The following is a 19,543-nucleotide window of genomic DNA, read 5'->3' on the forward strand; positions in this document are numbered from 1 at the left end:
GATGTGATAAATATCGGTTTAGTTTGTAATTACAGTCAATAAAGATATGAAGAATATTATGTCCGTATTATACGTGAGATTTTATAGTATAAAATCGAGCTTACAACAGTGCAATTTATACATATGTTAGCTAACTTGAAAAGCGGGTGTGCAATTACTGTAATAGTTAGCCACGTGGACTCATCACGCAGCCCAAATCTCACTTTTTGTCTTAAATATTGTGCCTATCATCACTTATAAATCGTTCGTCGTGGTAGTTGTACAGATGTTACGAGTGAGCATGCTTAACATCATGTTATTTTAATTTTAATAAAATGACTTCTCGACCGCAATGTTATAAAATAAAGTCGGCATTTGCCAAGTATGTTGAAGCTCACGGCAACCAGGCGGACATTTCGGCTGTATGAAGGAGGCTAATATCGTCGATATACATTCTCGGTCTGCGGACATGTCATTCAACATACATTCAACGACGTTAGTGTGGATACCGTTGGCATGGGATCATCAAGACCAAGCTATCATTTGCAGCTTTCTCCAGTGTTTCTCACGACGGAATTCGAATCAGGCGCTTTGAAGAAGATCAATATCACATTGTTCTTGGAGTTGCTCTGCGGAAATGATGAATTAATTTCTCGAAGGAGTGATGGGAACTTTGGCGCAGAATAACTATACTACTTGCGTCACTTACGTCCATTTTTCCATATATTTGTTACTCAGTGGCAAATATATGGAAAACAATGAGAACAGCAGTGGCACTCTAAACGTAAAGAAATTTAGAAGTTTAATGGGACTTGGTGCAAAATTAATTACACCGCTATGGAAGTCCAAATGTATACTAAAGTCAACTATATACGAGGTGTTAAACGGTTTCATGAACAGGAGTGCTTCTTTAGCATCTCAGATTTCTTTGTCATCATCTTTGTAACACTAAATACGGGTATAGACCATATTGGTCTGTTCCGGTCTCATTAGCCATCTAATATCCTTTTTTGAGCTCTACCCTGCCTTCTCTTTCCAATTGGCTTATATTTTAGTATTTGTTTAAGATATCGGGTGTTGGACATTCAGTTTACATGTTCAATCGATTATTGTTTATAATTGTTTAGTTTTTCTTCCATTGATTTTGTTTTTAGTTCTTTTAAAATGTCTTCGTTCCTTTTTTGATCTAATAATGTGTATTTTGCAGTTCTTCTCATAAATCTCATTTCACTTGTTTTTATTCTTTAGTTATCTTGTTTGTTTATTGCCCAGATTTCACTGCCATATAATAATGTGGGCACTGCTAAAGTATTGTATATTTTCAAGCGTGTTTCTTTTTGTACTGTATTTGGGTTGAGTGTTCTATTTATCAGGCCAATAATCTGTAAAAAGTTTGAAGTTTTTAATTTTGTCTTTTTCTCCTTCATATGATATTTCACATCCAAGATAACTGAAAGTATTTATCTGTTGTATTATTTTATTATTAATAACTATTTTGCTTCTAACTAGAGTTTGTCCACGAAATGCCATTGTTTTAATTTTATCTCAGGGGCTCACATTGGTGAGTACGGGCATGGCAAATCCGAGATATACAAGCTAGACCTGATCTTACTTCGTACAATATACACTTGGTATATCATATCTGGAGACTGGTCTTCTACTCTTCTTTACCTCTACTCTCTCTTACTTCTTACTCCTTCCCCCCAGTGCTATTAGAGCAATTCGATGGCGAGGGGGTGACTCTTTCCTCTCAAACTATAGTTTCCACCATCTACTAAAAAAAGGCAAGCCTAATTGTCTTAAGGTGGCAGCCCAACCACTAGTATGACAATAGGATACCTATCGTCATGCTAGTCACTTAACATGGGGAAACACATATTACTTTCAAGTCTCAACGAAATCCAAACCGGACAGAAAACATGGGAAACGACCGCAAATTAGAAAAGGTTAAGAAACTTTGGAAAAAGAACAACGTAGTGAAATATGCTACATGGAACATTAGAAGCATAGCACATAAAGAAGAATTAGATAAAATTTTAAATGACGAAAATATAGAAATTGCAGTTCTTACAGAAACAAAAAAGAAACTTAAAGGAACAAAAGAAACAGCTAACTACAATATCATATATAGTGGAGTGGAGAAACAAATACACGAAAAAGCTGGTGTAGTGATTTGGATCCATAAATCAATTAAAGCAAAAATAACTCATTATACATACTGGAATGAGAGGATATTAGAAGTGCGATTAAAATTAAATAAAGAAAATTTAACAGTTATTGGAGAGTATGCCCCTGAAAAAGGAAAAGAAGAAGAAAATGATTAATTTTACAAAGAGTTACAAGGAATACATGAAAAATTAAATAAAGCAGCCGGACCATATAATTATAGCCGGAGATCTTAATGCCAGAATAGGAATGAAAAAATTAACAATAATATACAAAAATTTGGAGAACCAACAGTAAACAAAAATGGAAAGCGACTCGTTGATTATACAATATATAATAATTTTTAAAAATAATGAATACATTTTACAAACATAAAAATATACATAAATATACGTGGTGTGCAAGAGGACAAAAATCAGTAATAGACTACTTTATAGCAAATGAAAAAGCAGCAAATCTTTTTCTAGAAGTTAAAGTTAGAAGAGGGCTAGAAATTGACACAGCTCACTATTACAAAGTAAGCATTTCGGTCTAAAACTCTTAAACCTCCTTAAATCCCCATCCTTTCTGCTAAAGTTTCATCTTAGGGAAACAAAATAAGGTGTATTCTTAGCATGATTAAAATGCTCGTTAATACGTCAAAGTAAAATAAAAATGAAAAGTAAAAGGTAACTAACTATTATTTGCTAAGTATACATGAAAATCCAATGTTTGGATTGTCATATATACATTATCCAATCCAAACATTGGATTGCATATTTGCGATAATTTTTATAGTGGTGATTCTAAAGATTATACGAAAAATCGCAATAATAGATTTGGATTTATTTGGTCTTATATGAGAAAGATTTGCGAGCAAACTTAATGCGACAATAGCAGGAACAATTCGACAGTTGGTAGAAGCATGTGTGCTTTAAATAATTACAATTCATGGCTTGTGGATGTTTGAAATGAATGTGTGCGTGCTTTACATAAATAAAGGTTTCTTTAACTGATTTTTCAATATAGTCTCGAGGACCAAATGAAAATCGTTGGATGACTGAGTAGGTCATGATCCGATATCTAGCGGAAGCACGTTTTATGTTTTATGCGTCTCATACGTCCAATTAAGAAACTGTTTCATTTGTCATTGCACTCTGCCTGTGTGTGTGTGTGCGCGCACACACACACATAATTATTTCCCTTTTTTGTCCGTTTGGCATAATACAACATGTTAGGGACTGCTGCGATATACGATGCCGAAGTGAGGGTTTACACTGAAATGATGAAGTTGGAAGTTGTGTAATATGCTCTGCAAATTATACATTGAGCACTTTTTCTTGGTCAAATGGTTGCGTAAACTCTAGAGCCGATATTAGTTTACATTACGTGGCATATACGTTTCAGATTGGATTAACCTGAACTCATTTCACAAAAATAAGAGCATTTAATATGCTCCCATTAATTTCTCTAAGCGCGAAACAGCATTGTTGCTTGCTCGCAGTGTTTTATTAATAATTAGGTTGACGTTTTAGTTTCATCGTTCCGCTTTTGTGTCATTGAATCAGAAGAGCGGAAAATTAATGAACTCATTGTTATCGAACGTGAACTTAATATCTACAGGAAAACCAAGCGACAATGCGGGTAACCTGCAACATATCAGGTGACTGATACTCGAAATTGATATTCACCGTTCCTCGCGAAGCTCTTTCGGTTACGTTTATATAAGAACATACGTTAATAATAATGCCGTGATAATCATACACCATGTTACACAGGCTTATCTTAAAATTAACTATTATTCAATTTCTAACAAAGTTTTAAATAACTTGAAAGTTATATTCCGATAATTAAATTAAATAATTATGACAAAAGTTATGAAAATATTATCATTTCGAGGCCAGTTTTTCTGATTTCAATATTTCTTCAAAGTGAATGCAGGCAGCTGATTTGATCAGTGTTAAAGAAAATCATGCTACGAAATTATTTATTTTTTTTTTATTTTTCAAATTTAAGGTAGTTAGTAGTTCATGAATTTCCTGTGTGAGATTTGGTTTTACATTTTTAATGCCTCAAGTGCAGATTTTGAGTCACAGTAGATGGTTATTCCTTCTGTAATGTTTATTACTGGGTTTGAGAGATAGAATTTGAGAGCTGTTTGTATGGCTGTTAATTCAGAAGTGAAGTTTGAAGCTATTTTGCCAGATTTGGTTTTGATTTGCATTTCCTCGTATCCAGGGAGAGTTAGAAAAACACCTGAACTTCCTTGGTTGAGTGTCTCATCAGATGATCCATCAATGTAGGCAATTACACGGTTCGATTGTTTAAGTGGTGCATAGTGTCAAGTCCTTTTCTTTTATTTTCTTGCTGTGAATCCTTTTTTCAACAAGGATCGAGGGGATTTAAGTTTATCATTGCGTTTTTTGGTAGAATAGTGGAAAAGAATGGCTCTTTGCTTATTTCAATCGATAGATGCTCAAAGTCAATCTGTTTTCTAATTTCATGATCATATTGTAACGTAGATGATCTCTTTAGTCTAGACTTTCCAGGCATCGAAAGTCCTGTGTGAGATGTGATCCTGTTGGTGGCTCCTGATTCTGTTAGTGAATTTAACTGTGGAGTGTTTTCTTCTGTCTTCTAATATATGAAGCCCACACTCTTGTTGAGCTTTTAAATTATTTGTGGATGACTGCACCGACGATAATTTTTGCTGCTTTTGATTGTACTCTATCAAGTTTTTCTTTTGAGCTAGTAGAAGCTGGAGCCCAGATTGGCGAAGCATATTCCATAGTGGGTCGTATGAGTGCTGTATATATAGTTTTGAGTGTCTTCGGTTTTGCACTCCACTTTGTTTCACAAAGCCCTTTGATGATATTAATTTTTTTAAGAGCTTTATTGGATATATTTGTAATATGAGTTGTAAATCTCAGTTCAGTATCTAGGTTCAGGCCTAAATATTTTGGAGACTCTGGTTTTGTCTATTTTGGTATTATATATTTTGATTTGGGGGTTATAATTGTGTCTATTTTTTTCTATCATGGGAGAAGATGCTCAGTTTTCGTTTTCTGGGTTTATCTGTAGTTTAAGTTCCTTTGCCCATTTTTCTAATCCATTTATTGAATTATTTAGGACTTTTTCAGATTGTTGAGGATTACTGTTTATGTTCCAGATTGCTATATCATCTGCATAGCATGCTATTTTTGTGTCATTTATTATGTGAGGATGAATATTGTTCATATAGATGAGAAATAAGAGTGGGCTTAAAACAGAACCTTGTGAGACTCCAGCCCAAGTTCGATGCATGTTGGAATAAATTCCATTAACTTTTACTTTAATTTTTCTTCCTTTCATGAAAACCGAAATCCAAATTAATGGATTCCCCTTTATTCCAGTATCGTATGCAATTTTTATTAACTTTTGTCTCCAGACGCGATCGTTGGCAGCTGTGAGATCCAAGAATATTGCTGTCTTCTTTGGTGGTTTTTTCTTGAAAGCCATCTATGACTGATTGGCAAAGATAAAATAATCGATCTTCTGTTCTGTGTTGAGACCTGTATGCAGTTTTGTAGAAGTTGTTCTTGTTGTTTTCTAAGAGTCAATTCATAAGTCTGATATGTATTATTCTTTCGTTTAGTTTACAGAGAGTGCTAGTCAAAGCTGTTGGTCTGTAGCTGTTACAGTCACTAGGGTTTTAGTAAGGGTATAATGACTAATGTTTTCCAGCATTTTGTTAGTTTACCTGCATTCCAAGGGGTGTTAAATATCTTCAGAAGGCAGTTTTTGGCAATTTTTCCCGTTTTTATTCATATGTCCAAAGATGCGATTAATTGCCGGTGATTTGTATGGGTCAATTTGACTAATTGCTGTTTCTAATTCTGTCATTGTGAGGTCCTGAGTAAAGATGTCTTCAGAAGGATAGGTTCTCGATTGTATTAGCAGCTGTTTTGCAATTTTCCTGCACTTTTTGTCTTCTTTTTTGTATTGCAGCTTGCTTGCATTGGAGTAATATTTGGCTCGTAAATATGCCATCTGTTTGTTTGTTACTGATCTATTGGTTCCTGAGGAGACTGTGTTTGAAGAGTGATCAGTATCCGGAAGTGTTGCGTTGTTTAATAATCTGATGATGTTTCAGTGTTGCGAGTCTTTTCTTGGATCTAGTCTATTGCAGAACTTTCCTACTTTTTTTTTGCTTGCAGTTAGAAATTTCATCTTATATGTTTTGAGTTAATTTTAATAACTTCTTCCTGTTGTATTCTGTATTATTTTGTTTTAACTGTTTGTTGATAATATCTCTTTCGGTGATCATAGCATTAATATTATGATCTTTCCAAAATGGAACCCAATTGTTTTTCCTGAGTCCTCTGGGAATTGAATTTTTTGCAGCTTTTTGTTTTGTATGTTGTTAGTTAGTTCTAGCAGTTGCTGATCAAGTTTTTTACCAGTGGGTCTGCTAGTGCAATATTGTTCTAATAGTTGTGTGCATTTAGGTCACGTTGCTTTTCTGAAGTTCCAAGATCTCTTTGTCTGTGGTTTTTCGTCTAACTGCAAATTAATGGTTGAGGTAATAGGTCTATGATCGCTGAGGGCATTCTTTAGTATTTTCCACTGGGTAAGACAAGCAGTTTCATAATCTACTGCTGTGATGTCTAATGCTGATTCTGTGCCTGTCGTTTTTGATAACTATGTATTTTACCTGTTGTTTATGATATCAAGGTTTAGATCATCAATTATGTCTTCTATTTGTTCTCCTTTCTATCTAGCTGTAAGGAGCCCCAATCTGGGCTTTTGGTATTTAGACCTACTAACGAGATTTTGGCATAATGGTGGATAGAATTTCGAAGTTCAAATGTCACATAGCAAAAGTTGCAAATACAACTCAGAGGATAATTGCGATGCTGAAGCGAACCATGTCATGTAAGGATAAGGAAGTCATTTTGCCTCTTTATAACGCCTTGATAATACCACACTTGGATTATTATACGCAGATTTCCTCTCCCGGGTTCCAAGGAGATAAAGAAGCTGTGGAAAGGGTGCAAAGAAGAGTTACAAAGATTATATCGGGATTATGGGATTTAGATTATGAGGACAGATTGGGAGTATGTGGATTATAGACTCTGGTTAACAGGAGAAAGAGAGGGGTGATATGATTGGTAGAGGTCTCTAGACTTTTGAATGGGTGTTATGGGATATTGTCTGGTGAAAGATTTCGTTATATGGAAGGTGGGGAGAAAACACGTGGGCATCCATGGCAGTTAAGTTTGTTCACAGTCAAGAAAGGGTAAAAGTTAGGTTTTTGTTTTTCTCTCAGAGAGCAGTGAGTGAGTGGAATACCTTTAGGGGCAGTGAGTGCATCTAGTGTGAATGAATTTAAGGGAAGGTATGACAGCTGGTTTGGGTGATTTATAGCCTCCCTCAATGAGTTCTTGACTCCCTGGAAGTCTCAGATGATGATAATAATAATAATGATAATAGTGCCTAGAACAAATAATTGTCCATCCATTTTCTAACATGGCATATACTAGAGTACTTTAAGGTCCAATGAAAAATGAACGAATAATGTGACAATTCCATACGTGAATTTTGAAGAATTAGTAGAGAGAAAATAAAGATTTCGTATATCTCTACGAATTCTTCAAAATTCATTCATGTATGGAATTGTTACATTATTCGTTCATTATTTTTTTAAAAAATTAGAAAATAAAGATTTCGTATATAATTTTGTTTTTAAATAATGTCTGAATAAAAAGAGAAAAAAGCACATAAAGATAACATATTGAACAAGGCTTATTCAATGGAAGATGAATGCATTCATAATAAAACCCAAACAAATGGCTGAAATATATCGAAGGTCACCACTTGGGTTTCTTTAAACGTTTCCAGGTTGTCTTTCCTGTAGATCTAACAGTGGTCGGAATCCATGCTGGCGATTATTTATTCCCGAGAGGTTTCCTGTGGTACACATTTGTTTCTCTTATTAGGTATTAGGTTGAATGTGGGAGAAATTGTCAGATTGAGAATAATTACTAGTAAAATAGGAGAGTGTGAAAAATCGAGAAAATCGACATTTTTCTTAGTTAATTCTTGATTGACTTTTCTCTTTCTCTAAGTAATCTTCAGTAGAATCATCTGAATGTATAACAAGTGTTAAACATGACTAATGGCTTAATGCAACTATGACTATCGTTGGATATAATGGTCCAAATTTCCTACATTTATTCTTTTGTAGTAAGTTGCTGATAATCCAGTTAAGAAAATGAACACCTGAAATTAAAATTATTGATTATTCTATTTGGTATTCTTAAAAGGCGAGGTAGTACTAGATCGAGAGATTGCTTTACGGTAGATATCAACACAAAGTTATCTGAACTGTTGGGAATGTAACGCTCTCTTTTCTCGTAGCCACCTCGACAGGTCAACCTTTCCATTTATTGCTACGTATTATCGTTATTTCTTTTGTTTGCTTAAAGTCTCCTTAGAATGAAATACAAACAAGCCAAAACGGAGAGGGATATTGTATTCTCTTTCTTTCTTTTTTTTATTTTTTTTTATTACTCCATCTACAATATATTGCAAATCTAAAGGAACTTCAGGTAATACGAAGTACATTTTACACACAAAATGGTATTTCGTTTTTACCCGAAGTTCCTCTACAGCATGTTAATAGTAACACTCTGGTGGGCAAAGCGTTAGATAATCTAGTACTATTTTACAGACAAATATGGACCTTTCACAAGCTGCTCCAGGCCTCTTGCGTGCTGTAGATCAAGTAGTACCACATATTCCCCACCCCCACCCCTTTGCTTCATTATATTAATTACTTCAGTGGTGATTCCATTCTGAAGCAAACATAAACCATATTTCGATTTCCTTGCTCCTGCACTATGGAGATTCCTATAGAGAAGAGTATATATATATATATACACACACACACACATATATATATATATATATATATATATATATATATATATATATATACACACAGTTAAAAAAGTCATGTGTTTTTTTTTAAATAAAAAAGTATTGTAGCTTAAATTATGAATAAATAGAAAGTAACTTCATAAATTCCGCATACAATGCCCACAACAAAATATGAATATGCAGTTTTAAGTAGATGCAACTTTTTTCCCATAGCTGGCAGCAGTGCGGTATCCATTACAACTCTTGAACAACAAAATTGAGAGAGAGAGAGACTATTATAAAAACTGAAGATAACATAAATAACAAAAGAAAGAGCTTTATTAGCATATGCTGTTATGGTAACGATATCAAAAGAAAATAGCCATTACATTTTGAGCGACTTTTTCAAGACATCAAAGCGTAGAGAGAAGGCACGAATCTCACTATTTGGTGAAAACAAATACTGTTATCATGTCTAAGTAGAGTGATGTAAGCAGGTATAGTGCAAATGTAATCTACAGAGTAGATTTGCACAATATGTAGAGATAGAGTATCAAAGAACGAGGAATGAACTGTATTTAAATGCTCTTATCATCGAAGAAAAAATATTAAATAGAAAATTCTAACATGAGCTAAAAATATATATAATGACGTTATTGTAGCATACTAAACATTATGTAGAACTTGCAACTGGGACCGCAAAAAGAAGGAAGGAAAAAGTAGGAAGAGGAGAAGGAGAAATACTCACAAAATGATAGCGTAGAGCTTAGCTACACTTAGGACGCTAGGATGATCTGATGCAGCTTTTATCGAAGTTTATTAGTAATAAACTAAGGTAGGATTTACAGAAAAATCAGGACTTGGAATGACAAAAGACAAAGGAAAGGGAGCATATCAAAGTTGGTTATCTAGGGAGGGAAATGGAAACATAAAAATAAGTACAAAACCTTAACTGAAAAAAGTTGAATAGTAAAAAGAAAATAAATTATAATAAAGGAAATATATAAAAATCAGAAAGCTGCTGACAAAACAGTCAAAAGAAGTGTTAAAGAAAAAAGTGCACTGATTAATGTTATACATAATCTTACATTCTTTCTGATATTATCATACTATAACTAGTACATCATAGGAGGATAATTTCTTATAAAAATTAAATATGTTCTACTTTCTCTAATACTTGGATTGATTTTTTTTTCTTTCTTCAAGGCATTCGCTAATAGATTGCAAATGTATTTGGGAATGCTTTGAAGATTTTAGGGTTTTAATGAACTCTGCCATCTAGTCTGTAATATTCCCCCTCCCCATCTCATAGTTGATTTAAATAGAGAAATACATGTATGTTACAAATTACAATACCACACTACAAAACAAAAACAACATACTGCATTACCTAAACTAAAAACGGATCTAAATTCATTTGCTGTGGCAGTCAAGGAAGCACCTTACAAAAATGATTAAGAGAAACGCAAGATTTTATGATTGTCGCAAATTTCCACAATACTCTTAACATGGCTGAACATGCCTTAAAATAGCTAGAAAATTGCGTTATTGTTATATTATTACATTTTTCTTGCTTGTTATACTTGAATACTTGTATTCTGTGTAGAGTACTTAAACTGCGTTTTATAAAACTTGGTTTTGCTTTTCTCACAAAACCCAAACAGGTTTTATGAGATGCATTTTATAAATTTTATAAATTACAAACCAAATTTAACTTACTCAGTACTGAGTGAGTTAAAGTATTGATTTTTTTAAATTAAACTGGATTTACTTCCTATGGAAATTAACCTTTTTATATCAATCTTACAAAAGAAAGAGCCCAAAACCTATAGTACAAGAATGTTATGTGTATAGACAAGTAGACCGTAAGGAAAATAGAGTGAAGGAATTGTTTTAAAGAAACAGAAGGTTGAGAAATTGGTTTTGCAACTTTGAAACTGATATTTGCATGGCTGTTTAACAGCGGCTGCTTACGTTTTTACGGCTTAAAAGAAACTAGAAATATTATGGTGGCCTGTTCGTTGGAACAGAGCCCGTGGAAATAAGCATATGCCAGCAACAAAACATTTAGGAGAAAGTGAGTCTCTCAGAGAGTGGATGTGATCATTTAAGCAAAGTATCCTCTTCTGGATATCATCAAGCATTTTTGGGAAGATTTTGATGTATCCAAACGCGATAACAGTATTTCAGTTTAGAAGAATATGGGATTTATATAGTATAGTTGCACAGAGATTTTGCGTACAGTAGGGATCTAGTTCCTCATTCCAGCAAAGATTATTTTATTACAGAAGGGTTCTGGATCAGTAGAACAAAAAACAGTTATCACACTATGGGAAAAAAAGGCTTCGAAATTATGGATGCCATTCCATTTGAAGTACCAAACAAGCTGAAATTGGCAGGGGTGAAGGTTAATCTGTAGTAAAGGGATACGTAGAGCTTCCGTACTCAGTCTGAATTGACGAAGCCATTTGGTCGGAAAGACCTTGGTTCAATTCCCGTCCATGATGACATGAGGAACCTTTATCTGGTCACTTTCGACGAAAGGTGAGTTAGCCGTCTCATATGGAAGTAGATGGTTTTTTCCATCCTAAAACTCGGGTTTTTTGTCCTTCACAACAGACAAACCGTCCCCGTGAACAAACACGGATTTACAGCCATGAATACTTACGAAATATGTGGAAGAGATAGGGTTACGCCTACTCTTCATGTCGTTGCGCCCATACTTAATCATGAGTCATCATGGCAGTCAACCTCCTGGATAGGAGGCACCACATGAATGGGGGAAAGGGAAACGTGCAGTTTTATTATAATTCTATTGTTTTGGTTTGTGCTTTTGTGATTTTTATGGAAGATTTGTTTCTATGCGGTGTTTAATGTTTCATGATGTCTTTCGTATCTGGTGATGTTGGAAGTTACTTAGAAGTTACTTACTGCCATGTAAGTAACTTCCAGTTAGTTACTGAGGGAACAATATTTGATTTTTTTTAGTTTAGATTCGACGATAAAAGGATGTTAGAGCTAAACAAATAAGAAGTTAATAAAAATATTTAATGCAAGGAGATCAAAGGAGAATTCTTAAATGCAAGCGATGCTTAGAGATATCTTAAATATAAGAAAGTGTGTTTTTTTTTAAGGAAAAAAGAAAACATACAAATCCGAAAGGAAACAGATTTAAAAATAATTTGTCGAAAATAATTACCTCCAGTGTAGCACAAATTTAAATAGAAAACAATCTAAACGAAGAAGGAAAAAAAACCTTTACTGCTTTGATTTGAGGGAAAATATATGAAATAATATTGCAAATGTCGAATGTTGCAAATTGTTAAAAATAAAAATAAAAAAGTGAATGTGAGCTAATGTAGACATTTAAACTAGAGAGGAATTTATATATTAATTAATAATTTATATATTAGAGAGGCATTTATACTAGATATCAACACAGGTTTGACGACCTGCATGACACCACATGTAGAGTGAAAACCCCAGTTTCCGTTCGGAAATTCCGGTTTTTACTCTCACAAAGCAGACCTCTGATCCAACCGATGAAATGAGTTAATTCATCTTCATTTGAAGAGGCTTATAAGTGTCCCTCTCGCCTTGGGTAGGAGATGATTCGACGCTAGGGTTTCCTAGCGTCGAATCGTTATTCTTTCGTTAGGTATCGTTATTCTGAAGATACACAACAGAAATATCAGTTCCGAGAAAGAAAACTAATTGTGGTAGAAAAACTAAACTTTTAAGAACAAGTATACGTGGAAATCGACATTCCGGTGTAAAAAAAAGCAATTATACATGAATAATGTCTCAATAATAAAAGTGACAAAACATATTCGTGTGTACTAATGGAAACAGAATGAGAGAAATCACCTTTGTTTAAGAGAGATTTCGACTAAATTATCAAAAGGGCCCTTGAATCGATAAATAAGTTTCATCTAAAAAGTACGCTTCAAAGTTCCAAATCAGCCGAAGAAATATGCAGACCGAGCTCAATAAATACAGATGTATTACACTTATCGATAATTTTTTCTTTATGATAAGGTTTGGAGCATGCCAAGAAGAGAGTATTATGTCAATTGAGGAACAAGTAGCTTATATAAGATGTAATAAAAAAATGTCTGATGGTCTTAGATGTATTCTCTCTCTCTCTCTCTCTCACACACACACACACAGATCGCCGAAATAATAGCATATCAGGTTCAAAGAACAAAGTATTAATTCTCCGATTTAATATTTTAAACGAAAAAAGTTACAATAAATGTAAGAAATAGAGGAAGAGGAAGGTACCAGTGCCTCAGTATACGAAAATAGTTTACTTCATCTTTTTCTAACCATATTTGATGAAATGGAACTATAGAACAGCAAGAAAGTTCGGGAAATATATGTTTTCTGCATATTTTTACATTGTAATTCTAGCATTTCGAGTGTTATTTTTATGGTAATATTAGAATGTGTTAACTATAACAATAGCGATGAAGATATCTTTCATATTTCTACACCTAAAGCTATTTGGAGATCCACATAACGCTTCGCTGTGTAAACTTTAAGATGTTGCAATTTCCATTACTCATATTTTGATTTATTTCTTTTTTGATGTAGTGATTATTTGAATTTCTTTGTTGTAAGATGCGAGCAGTTTGTCGCTGCACAATTGGACAGAGACATCTTATTCCTAAAGCAGCAGCAGCATTGAATTTAAGAAAAATAAAATAAAGCAATCTGCAGCTGACACACTTTCAAAGAGCAAAATCTAAATTTGTCTTTTCCTTAGTAACGTAAAACAGTACTGACGCCCACCTCTTCTTGTACTCCCAGCATTCATACGATTTTCATTGTTACCGTTTTTCACACAAGAGTGGAAAGCGAAAGTCTCTCTCTCTCTCTCTCTCTCTTTCCCTGTTTATTCATTTTATTTGAATAAGAATAACACATCCAGTTGTTTTCTTGTAAAGTTTGAAGTATGTCAAAAGTAGTTGAAAAAGAAATCACTCAAGTGTGAAATACGGGATCTTCTACTGCTCTGAGATGTCGGGCACAGTCAATGTATCAGAGCTGTAAGCGAATCAATTTGCAAAAATAATCGGAAAAGAGAAAAGCTTCTTTGCAGAAACTTTTTGGAATAGAGTAGAATCTTACGGAAAGCAAACGCATTCTCTACAATATAAAAACTAAAAATGTAAGCTAATTTTAATCATAATTGTCTTTTATTTAAGATAGGTGAAATAGAAATCCAGATATTCAATAATTTAAAGAGTTTAGTTCGGATAATGTATATTTTCCCCTAACATGAAAACAGTTCACTTTATTTCGTTAAAAGAAATGTTGGTAGTGTATGTATCTTTAAATCTAATAAGAAAAGAAGCTGCAATTTCTCGAACTGAAACTAGTTCAAACAAGTACGGAAAGAGCTCAAGACAATCACAAAAGGTGCTTCTCTCAATATTATTTTTCTACACTGACGTCATTAATTATTGTACACAACAACCAGCTCAAAAGGTATTCATGGCTTTATCAAAATTAATATATTTGTATTTGTAAAATAGTTTCGTATAGCTACGATAAAAAAACAACGACAACTAATATCGACAATTAATTACAGCCTACATCTGAGGAAACAAACATTTACCTACTCTGGAGCCAAAGAGAAACTGCAATTAATAAAGCCTCAGGTAAACAAATCATTCACAAGTACTCAAGGTGAAAAGATAAGGTTCTCACCAAAAACATTGAATAACTATTAACGAAATGACATATACCGGCCAATGAATTAGAAACCTTCATGCAGACATACGTAAACATCATTTACGCAGCGTATATGCAAAATACTTAGTTACGTGCACCACGTGTTCTAGGCAACTCTTTAAGAATGCTACTAGTCCGTAATCGTCACTAGTGTTGATCACAATGGATATTTCGGAGTTCGATAACGGGATTATTGTGGATGCCCGCTAGCTGGAACCACGATTTTGAAATCAGCAGATCTAACTGGTTTCTCAAAAGGGGAGATATCCCTAGTGTTTAATCAATGGAAAATAACCTACATTGCTTGTTTAAGAAGCAATAATTGTGGTCCTAAGATAATCTGTCAGGAACGAGAATGCCGTCATCTGAGAAAGCTTGTATGAAAAAACAGAACTTCCTGTTAGCAGCAATTGACTGAAGAATTTAATGAAGGATGCTCCCGACCAATGTCCCATCGAACTATGTGCAGGCAATTAAAGAGGATCGCTATTGGCAGCCGATTCCCTAAACTTTCTAATTCATTGTCTGGTATGTATAGATTTTATTATTCAACAGTAGGAAAGATTAACCAAAAAATAAAATCTAATATACCGAGCTCTTAAAAAGAGAGTTCAGAAAGGACATGAGGAATTATAACACTGAGTTAGTAAGTGATGCCTTGGAATATAATGCTGCAATAAAATGGCAGGAAAAGGGGATGAATCAAACGAAAAGGAGAACTCGCAAACAGACAAGAAATAGCAAGTGATTTTGTGCCTGCACAGAAGATTTCCACCATCCCTGCTTTGCGAATGAACATGCAGTCTAAAGAAACTGTGCCTGAGATCCGCAGCAGGGAAATCGAGAATGTCATGCATGAGATGAAACGTAGAAATCTCCTGGCGAAACTGTTCAAATTTGGTCTAGAAGAATTGATATGAATATCTGATTAAACTGTGCAATAAATATAATGATCAGTAAATTCATCCCAGGCCAGTGACTAAAATTAACGATTATACAAAAAATGAAAAACAGATATAAGCACTTGTAGATCAATCACATGTATTCTCCATCACTATAAGCTATTCGTCGAGATGTTCAAAACAGAATCTCTGGCCAAATCAGATGTAAACAAGCTATGTGAGCTACCAGGAATTAGGAAACCTTTCTACAAGAGATCACCTGCATACAGAAAATCAAACTATCGCAAAAAATAACGACCATAACAAACCTCTATGCATCACTTTTCTCGACTATAACAAAATAGTTGACTTTACAGCCAAATGCTCTTTCAGATGCTTTAGTGGAACAAGATATGAATTCAAATTATAACAAACAATTTAAGCTATATGTGGACTCTCCTCTCCTTCTCGTGTTAGATAAATTCGTCAGATTACAGCTAATCCGCCGATTCTCATAACTATCACGATGCATTCAGTTCTACTTCTCTGGATAACATCGATTTCCTTTATTCACCATCGTGACTAAAGTTGAGAGCATGTTCATATATTGGTCTGACTACATACATAACGGGATCTTAACATCTAAGAGCCTAGTCTTCTATGAAATAAGCCTGCCGTCTGCTATATTAGATGAAATAAGCCTGCGTCGTTTTGGAGTTGTTTGGAATTACGGCTGAAGCAACTATATTTATATGATTGAATTATCTATGATCTTTGGCCGGTTTGCCTGTTTTGCGAATGAAAAAATCCTGGTTTTGAAATATCCAGAGAATTACTAGTTGTATTAGCAATATGATTGCTGAAGTTAAATTTCCTCTGAAGCAAAATACTTACGGTATTTCTTGCATTCATTTATCGTTTTTCTAAAACCTGTTCATCCCAAGTATATCCATGTCATGTCTTCCTATTGAATCGCATATAATTACACGCATTCATGTTAAAGTACAACACCTTACTTCCTCTTTTCTCTTCCAAACGTTTAAGATCATTCTGTAAAGCATTTGGTTATCCAAACCAATGAGAAATCTACCGAACTTTGCAAAATCAACAAAGAAGAAATTTGACTCAATATTTGAACCTCCGGAACATTCATCAACATTATATGTTAAGCAACAATAGACGTAACACCGAATCCTAAAGGTACCTCGCTGCTGAATGGCTCTTTGAAGACTGTCTTCCAAAAGCAAGCTCTAAGCACTGTCGTCTATCGACCAATTTCCTGCTCATCTCTCTTTCTAGGAGATTATCAATAACTATTTGGCACTTCAACAGGTTGTTTCAAAAGTTGCTAAAATCCAAACCATTTTTTTTTTTATTATTATTATTTTGTCATAGTTCAGAAATCTCCACAATAGGGAGTTACTTTATCGACATTAATAATTTAAACCATGAGCTTATCATTCAAGCCTCCTGCTTTAGTATATTAGTAAGGGATATCATTCGAAGAATAGTTTAATATCGATCCCCCGCTGTTATGCGAATACCTTCTTTTATTATTTAGAATACCTTTCACACCCTATTCAACTGTCAGAAATTTCCTTTTAGTGTCGTTTCTAATTTTTTTTTTTTAAACAACAAAAAACGTTATTACGGATTTTATGACCCTTCACAACCTATTTGAATCGCGCAGTATTTATATCGATATCATCGCCATTCAATTATTTCCGATTACAATATTAGAAACCCGATACGATAAATTTGTAAAATAACAATTATATACAGTCATAGCCTACTTAGACTCAAATTAGCTGCTATTACTCTGATAATGAATTCCTCGCTAAAAATCAGTTAGTCTATTAATAAAATTAGCCTTCTAATTCTTGGTTTAGCAGTAAAATGAGTGCCAAAAATCCTCCTTTAGTCTTTTAAATAACCTCAGCTTTAAGTCATTTGTTCTCAGTGAAATAAACTCCTCAAGTTTTTGTCATATGTATAACTTTATTTACGAGTAAATCACGTACCTTAGAGCCAGACAAACATACTTGAACAAGATTCTTGCAATCTAACCTAAATAAATTATTCTCTAGGTGTCCTACCCCAGAAACACCGAAGATTTTAATGCCAATATTGAAGAATTTCTGTCGATCACACAGCCAAGCAAGGGATTTTGTTTATATAAACCCTCCCCAGCATTAGACTTGACCAATAAATGCCAACTGTTTTCTCCTGAATTATCAGTTATGTTACTTCTTCCCGATTTGTCGCATTCAGTGACTCTCCCCCCCTTTCCATAAAGTGTGCAATTAATATTTTGCACTCTTCCACACATCACTCCCTGCATTATTTGCTTTAATTCTTCCATTCTAAGCAGTGCTTACAAACAAACCTAATATTATTATTAGGTTTATTTCCTTCATGCGACAATTATCGCAAGCAGCCTTGCGAGAACTGCCGAATTCAGAGTTAATTATTGAAGAAAAGTTAAAAACTCTAACTTAAAAAAAAAGATATCGCAATAAGATTTTTAGATATCCGTACAAATTTCTCTCTCTCTCTCTCCGGAATATATACTTCAGAGTGCCTGGTATCTTCGACCGTTTGTTTTTACTTCTCTGAATATGATCCTTTTCAGTTTATTATAATCCTTATTTCCTGATATTGTTATTTTAAATAAAACATCACAAATCTGAAAATTTTAATCCATTTAAAAATATGCACTGAAGTATGTACTAAGCAGTGTTCCTTCATAGAAATATTTAAAGATAAGTATTCCATACGTGATGGAAATTTGAAGACCATTTTTGAAATTTATTCCATCTTTATAAGTAATTCAACAATTTTATTCAACCTTGCTAATGTAATGCAATACAATACGTAAACACTGAAAAATTAAGGAACTCAGAACTTAATTTTAGTGTGGAATGATGTACAGTTTTCACTAATGTATCATTAGACATTGGTGAAAAGCTGACTGAAGTTCATTCCAAAGTACAGGGTGATCAAAATTAAAGTATCCCTGTTTAAGGCCTTGTGAAACTCCACCCAGTGATCGAAATGCTGTGGAACTTTGCGGGAATACATTGCACATCGTGCGGAAGTGATATCTTGGGGGTGGTGAGAGAGTAGTTTCAAAATTCCCTAGCAGGTATGGCGTGGATGTATCGAATGTAGATGTAGTAATTTTTCTGTTTGTGTGTATAAAAAGGAGAAAAACGACACCAGCATAAATAACACATTTTTATTCACTTTCATTAGGCATTCACGAACTGTACTGTTCAGTGTGCTTCCTTTCGATATATCATAAACTGTCTTGATACAGCACGTGCACTGCAGGAATCAACGATGTTATTCATGGCTGATAACACAACAGTAGCAACTTCATTCATTTGTTGTCTGATTGGTTTACAACCTCTGCCAGGTCTAAATCCCAACGATCCCGTTTCTTCAAAAGGACAAATCATTCGTCGCAGAATACATGAAGATAGTGAATCTCGTCGACGTTTGTTCAGGAGACGAAATTCGCAGAGTGAGCAAAAGCATTGCGATTGTTTAGGTACTACAGATTCAAGAGCAAAGCACGTTGGGGAAAGGTTAGTGTCATCATTGTAGACGGTATTAACTATTAGAATGCAAAAAAAAAAAATCCCTTGTCCATCTTTTTGAACCCTTCTGACAACTTCCGAATTGCGTGCTATGTAAATTCCATGCATTTGGTGTTTACAAAGCACTTAGTGTTGAATTTTGGAAACATCCCACCCCCTCTCAAATATCGTTTCCGCATGACGAATAATGTATTCCTGCAAAGTTTCGCAGCATTTAGATAACCAGATTGTGCTCCAAGGCTACTTTAATATAAAGGATACTTTAATTTTGATTACCTTGTATAGTTTCTATGATGT

Source organism: Typopeltis vanoorti, chromosome 8 (assembly GCF_054136105.1).
Source record: "Typopeltis vanoorti isolate ZY-2024b chromosome 8, IOZ_Tvanoo_1.0, whole genome shotgun sequence".
Classification (NCBI taxonomy): Eukaryota; Metazoa; Arthropoda; class Arachnida; order Uropygi; family Thelyphonidae; genus Typopeltis; species Typopeltis vanoorti.